The sequence below is a fragment of the Phaseolus vulgaris genome, chromosome 1 (genome assembly GCF_051622355.1).
Source record: "Phaseolus vulgaris cultivar YP4 chromosome 1, ASM5162235v1, whole genome shotgun sequence".
Lineage (NCBI taxonomy): Eukaryota > Viridiplantae > Streptophyta > Magnoliopsida > Fabales > Fabaceae > Phaseolus > Phaseolus vulgaris.
The window spans coordinates 6,393,350-6,400,598 of record NC_143498.1 but is presented as its reverse complement, the minus strand read 5'-3'; positions in this window follow the sequence as shown (position 1 = coordinate 6,400,598).

Here is a 7,249-nt window from a genome sequence, read left to right as displayed (position 1 = left end):
CAACTTCAAGTGCTGATATACTTTCTGCATATGGTTTTGTTACTGTGCTTCTAACTGTTGTTTACAGAGCCACATTTATGCCTTAGGACTAAGACTGCTCCTAATGGTTGTGGGTTGTCCTAAGGTTCTTTTTGACTTCTTATGTGAGTCATAGGCATTTTGTTGGAGGTAGGTTTTTGGTACAAATACAATTTTATAGATAAAGTTTTGTATATCGGGTGGATTACCTCAAATAATTTATTTAATTTAAATTTTTTTATTGTCGCTAAGAAAGTCTCATTAGTTACAAATAAAGTGGAATAGGATTGAAATATTTATGAACAAAATAAGAACTTTTAGGTTAAGAGATTAGTCATGTATATAAAAAAGTTTAATTCAAGAACTAGCCTCTCAAATCCACATATTCACTATATGCTAAGCATGAATATAAAAGTATGCATAAATGTACTCCAATTAGTTACTAAATTGAAGGAACTTTTCTTTGAACTCATAATATTTATTAATAACACTTGAATATAATTAAAATATTTAAGTATATGGTAATATATATGATTGACTTTAATAAAATATTAAAGATTATTTCTTCATAAAATATCATAGCATTAAATATTGTTTGACTGAGGCTAGCTACATTCATAATAACTTGCTAACTCTTCTGCAATTTACATTTTAATTGAAGTTTTCTCCCATCATGTTTTCTCGCTACATTGAAAAGAAGCCATTTCATCATGTTTTAGGTAACTCTTTAAACCTACACTAATAAAACTTGAATAAATAACACTTGGTAAACCAGACTAATTCAAACTCTAATTTAGTAAATAAAATTTGAATTAATGAGCGACAGAAAATTGAATATTGATTGAAAGTTGACACATAAGTTTCACCTAAAAGAATTTGTGTTTTACAACACATAATGTTTGGAATTTGAAAAAAAAATAAAATTGGCCTTGTAATAACAAGCCGTACCAGAGAGGTTAGAAATTATAAGTTGATGATGAGGAAGAAGCCTCACAACTTGGGTTGTTGTCTGATGAAAAGAACATATGAATTCTGATGTCGAATTAGCTATATGACTTATTCAAATTCATTTAAAGCTTCTCACAGGTCCAGACTCTTCTTTATCAGACACTAATCAAAGAAATCAAAATATTTTTCCAACAATTAAGTATTAAAAGTGAATTTTAATTTTAATTTAAAGTTATAAAATTGATTTATAAAATAAAATTTATTTCTATTTATATATTACAAAAAATTTAGTTAATGCAGAATTTCAATACAAACTTTAAATAATTCTTGTAGTGTTCATGTATGTTGATCTGATAAAAATAAATCAATAATTATTAATTTTAATATATGAATTATTTCTACATATATTGTTATTTGACCGCGTCAATTATGTACCTGCATATCAAGTGTTTATATAAGACAAATCTGTGAAACTCATTAGAATTTGTGGTTCAATAAAACTTATCAATACGGATACTAATGGAAAGTTGGTCTACATGTGGTGGAACTTTTGACCAAGTGATAAGCCATACCAGAGAGGTTAGAAAAAAGAAGAAAATAAAAGAAATTATAAGTTGATGATGATGAGGAAGAAGCTTCGCAGCTTGGGTTGTCGTTGTCTGATGAAAAGAACATATGAATTCCGATGTCGAATTAGCTAAATGATTTATTCAAATTCATTTAGCTCTACCAAGTCAAGGTAATACCGAGTGAGTGTGGGTTATATTTTCTATACACTAATCAGTGAATTTCTTCCAAATTTAAACCTGCATTAAGCTTCCTGTCACAATCCTAGGTCCACTGTCTCCTTTATCGGACTAATGGAAAAAATCAAAACATCTTTCAAACTTTAAATAATCCTTTTACGGTATATTTGTTTCCAGGCGAAAAAAATACGCCGATCTTGAAGAGAAAATTAAAATCGAAAAAAAAATAGAAATCACAAAAATTAAAGTATTTTTATTTCTTCAAACTTTCTTAATTGTATATAAGTGGGTGCAAACCTCACCCCCATGAGCCGATTTTATGGGGTTGAGTTAGGCTTAAAGTCCACTTTGTAATATGGTATTAGAGTCATTTTCGAGTCTATCCTAACGAGTGTTTGTTGGGTTTATCAGGCCACCACCCATAATATGTTATCCCACGCACGAGCTTCTATCTATCACTCTCGGCGTGAGGGGGTGTGTTAGAGATCCCACATCGACTAGAGATAAGGACATTTCATTGTATATAAGTGGGTGCAATCCTCAATCTTATGAGCCGGTTTTATGGGGTTGAGTTAGGCTTAAAGTCCACTATCTAATATTGTATCAGAGCCATTTCAAGCCTATCCTAGCGAGTGTTTGTTGGGTTTATCAGGCCACCACCCATAATATGAGGGGTGTGTTGGAGATCCCACATCGACTAGAGATAAGGACATTTCATTGTATATAAGTGAGTGCAAACCTTAACTCTATGAGCCGGTGTTATGTGGTTGAGTTAGACTTAACGTCCACTTCTTAATAGTATCTTTATTATTATTTTTCATTTATATTTTTTAATCTATTTTAATTCTAATTTATCTTTCTAAATTTTTTTATATTAAATTATTTATAATCATTTTAAATTTATTATATCTATCAAATCATTCACACATTTTTCTTTCACTTCTTATTTTCTTTCCCTCAATTCAAACCATCTCATTTTTCACTCTCTTTCTCTCGTTTTTTCACTCCTTCAAATACATTCTTTGATGAGAACAAAGCATTAGTGTACATGTACGTTCAACTGATAAAAACAAATCAATGATTATTAATTTCAATAGGAAGGTTAGAAGTTGAAATCTATCTATTACATTTTTCAGATGATACACTATTTATGTGTGATAATAGTTATCAAAATGTGCTATGTGCTTTGCATTAAAGCTATCTTAAGATGTTATGAACATTTAACTACACAAGTTAAGCTTAGTAATGGTGGTGGAAAGATTTAAGCAAAGTGTGTGGGAGAAGACATAAATTGGTTTGACAATGGTTTCTGATGGAAAATAGGATCAAAGGACAAAATCATATTAAAGGAGGATAAGTAAGAGCCTTAAGAATATTTTTCCTAGGTTGTACTCCATATCCTTAGACTAAGGTAGATTGTTAAAGGACTTAGGTGTTTGGACAGAGTTTGGTTGGCAATGAAGATTAAATTGGAAAAGGAATAGGTTTGAGTGGAAATATATGCAAAAAAATATGTTTCCTAGAGGTTTTCAAATAATATAGAAATGTATAGGGAGGAAGGCGACTCAAGGTTGTGGGCAACAGACGAGTCTGATTTGTTTTTAGTCAAAACAACCTATAAGATGATATTTAATACCCCAACACTAAAAATTGTAACCTATTTTATACCCTCTGGTCTATCAAAGTGGTTCCTAGTGCCTTGACCCAAGCATGGAGGACTCTTTTGGGTAAACTAGCCACCAAAGACAACGTAATTAGAAGAGGGGTTCCTTTAAGTTCAAGCGTCTGCCCTCTCTATAAAGAAGAGGAAGAAATTGTACAACATTTGTTCCTGCAGATCAAGTTTTCAAGTTCGGTGCGGAATATATGTTATAGATGGATAAACATTATGTTCGAACAACATGACGATCTAAGGTGTCATTTTGAACAATCCATCTGTATAATGTAAACCGAAAACAAAACTTGATATGGAAGGAGTTATGGATTGTTATCATTGGGTGTATTTGGGATCTTAGGAATTGGACAATTTTTAAGCAATGAAGTCTTCTACATGGGCGAATTAAAAACCTAGACTTGGGTGAAAGTAAAAGTTAAAAACTTTAAATTTGGGTTAACTGAGTGGAACATGCCAAACCTTTGGTTAAAAATGTGTATTTAGTGGGTGATTAGGTTTTGTATTTAGTGGGACCATATTTATTGGAGATCATCTATGCCAAGTTCAATGGTACTACTTGGTAGGAGTTTTTATGTACTCCTTTGGTTGCTGAAATTTTTTAGCTCATTTATTGGTGGAGTAAATTATATTGCTTGAAGAATCGAGAAAGGTGGTTTATTGTATGTGTTGGAATTTTAATCAGGGGATGAAATACCAACAACAATCACCATCAATAATATTCAAGTTTATTATAGGGACAAAGATATGAAGTGAAGAGGGAAGTGAGATGCAATATTCTTGCCTAGGAGTATGCCTTCTGATCTGGTGCAATTGTAGCAGAGGGAAGCTGAAGGTTGTTATCTGGTTTGAAGCATCTGCAAATGAAGGGGAGCTGAGGGAGCTTGCTATATGGTTTGGTACATCTGCAACAAAAATGAAGGGGAGTTGAGTTGCAATAGCTGCATAGTTGGGCACTATGGGAAGAATTATTAGAGACATAGAGTGCCCAATCTAGTTTGCAGTGCAGGGGTAGCAATGATCATTTGAAGGCAAGGAGACACATCATATGCTCCCACAAAGAAACAATTAGGACACAAAATATGTGCGTTGGATAGCATAAAAAGGATCAACTACATTGGGATTTGGAAATGAAATACATTTGGAAGCAACCAAAGCATGCATAGCAGATGGAAATATGCCCTGCATCCGAGAAGCGCTCAAAGAAGATCAGGATAGGTGCATGGAGGTCGACGGAAAAGACGCAACAACGGAATGACACTCTTTGGGTTTGTTATGCATCATCGTTATAAAAGGTGATATCTCAATCGGTTTTACAACAATCCCCCCCACATACTGCAAAAGATAGTAATGCATCATAGTTGGTATAACAAACTATATAAACCATTCTTAGACTGATGAACTTAACACACAGTGTAGTTGATAGAGCAAGTTATAAGAACCGAGACACTTAGTATGTGTTAGCGGTTTATCAATCACAATACACCATCACAAATTTTGTTGTTATCGTTATGTTGCAGTTACTAGGCCATGTGCGTGCCTGGTATTCATGAGTGCTCGAGAAATCTTGCCAAGATCCCATGCAAGCGACCCCATTTGACACTCGTATAGGTGATTTCATCAAGTGTATGCAACAAATCATACACCACCGGTAAGGGATATAGAAATCATTAAAACTTTGTTAGACAGTAAAACTCTTATAACTCATACATTTAACCACACAGTTTACCCCCTCGATAATGCAGTGTATAGAACTTTCACACACCAAAGGAATGGACAAATTTAATATTAAATCAATTATGCTCAATTGTATATCCCTATTCTTTCCATTGTAAGTTTTATTTTTTGTTATAGCTATTGTCGATTGGAAATCACAATGTATTGATACAGAAGGGGTCGGTTTTGTTGATTTACAGTGATCAAAGGCTTTGAAGAATCCTAATTCAAGTGTTTGATGCAAGGCTGGAGTTGCTGTTGTGTTTAGGATAGGATATGGGTAGTTTATTTGTGTAATCCACTCTTTGTTGAATCTAAAGCTAATGTGTTTTAAAACCTTTTTGAGTTTAAAGTGTTTTTCAAACTAAGTGAAAAAAACTTGTTGTTTTGTCGAAACAACCGATTGTTTTGCTCTTAGGTGTTTTTGAAAAGGTTGAAAACTGTTTTGGTTGGTTGACTTGCTGTCAAAACAATCGATTGTTTCGTCGTTTCAATCAATTGTTCCTTTGAAAATCCTAAAAGAATTCTGTTTTGTTAGTTGAGTGTGCTTTAAATGATTTCCAACTGTTTACGCTCCTCAATTAAATGTTTTGACCAATCTTTGAAAGCTATAAATTGTTTGTTTATGTTTTATAACAAACAAGAAAAAACAGATTTGAGTTTTTTATTTGTGAAAGATTGCTTTCAAGTTTTGAATATTCACAAAAAGCTTTGGGTTTTCTCAAGAGAGAGTGGAATAGGATTACATCTGTATTGATTTCAGATTGTTCTGTAAACAACTGTAATTCGTTCTGAATTTTCTGTAAATTTTGATGTTGTTGCCAAAGAGTGTTGTGTGCTCTTGAGGTTGTCAAGATCAACATTCTTGGTGTGTGTTGTGCCAAAGGAAGTGTGTTTCTTGAAGGGTTCAAGGTCACTTCTTTGGTGGTTTGTGTGTAATCTGTGTTGATTGCTTAGTGGATTGCCCAGTGGCTTCTGGGGACTGGATGTAGCTTTTGGTTTAAGAGTGAACCAGTATAAACTGTTTGTGTATCTCTTTCTTCCCTTAAACTCATTTAAATTCAACTGTTATTGCTTTGCTGGTATAAACAACTGATTGTTTTTCTGGTGCTTTGCTGTTTTGTGCTTTATATCTTGGCTAACTGAATTTCTGATTGAGTTTCATACAAAGGATTTTGTTCTAGCTGAATTTTTTTTCAAAAACCTTTCTTAAACAATTCACCCCCCCTCTCGTTTAAGGCCATGTATTCTAACAGGTTTCATTCCTAATGGAATGTCTACTAAGAATTTTTTCAACCACTCAGCTCCACTACCATCCATTTTGAGAACAACAAACTTAGATGTCACTGTTGATCTTGCAATAATTGTTTGCTTAGTTGATCTGCATGTAAATGCACCACCCTCAAGTGTAAACATATAACCACTAGTGGATTTTGTCTCACATGAATCAGAGATCCAATTAGCATCATTGTACCCTTCTAATACAACGGGGAATCCACTATATTCATTGGCATACTCCATTGTTCCTCTTAGGTATTTCATGAGTCTTGCAAGCGCATCCCAATGATCTTGACTAGGACATTGAGTGTACCTACTCAATCTACTTACTGCATAAGCAATATATGATCTAGAAGAACTCATTAAATGCAATAAGCTCCTTACTATAGTGTTACGTTTAATTATATCACTATTAAGAACAAGAAACCTATAGGCAATATTATGTTTTGCATTGTCTAAGAACAAACAATCAGAAGTTTTAAAACCTATTTTTCTTTTCTTAGGATTAGGTAACACCACTTTAGCTAAACACATCCACACTCTTAGGTATTTTACCAGTTTTCTTATATGATATCTTATTTTGCAAAACAACATGTTGTAAGCAAAGATTCACTCCAAAGATTATCAAGAGCATTAGAACTAATAAACATCGCATTCATCATTTCTATAAGAGTCTTATTTTTCCTTTCAGCTACACCATTAGATTCAGATGAATATGGTGGGGTTACTTCATGAATAATAATTTCTTTAACACAAAAATCATTAAATAAAACATATTCACCACCTCTATCTGACCTAATTCTTTTAATTTTCCTATTGAATTGATTTTCTAATTTCGTCTTATAAGTTAAGAACATATCAAATAATTCAT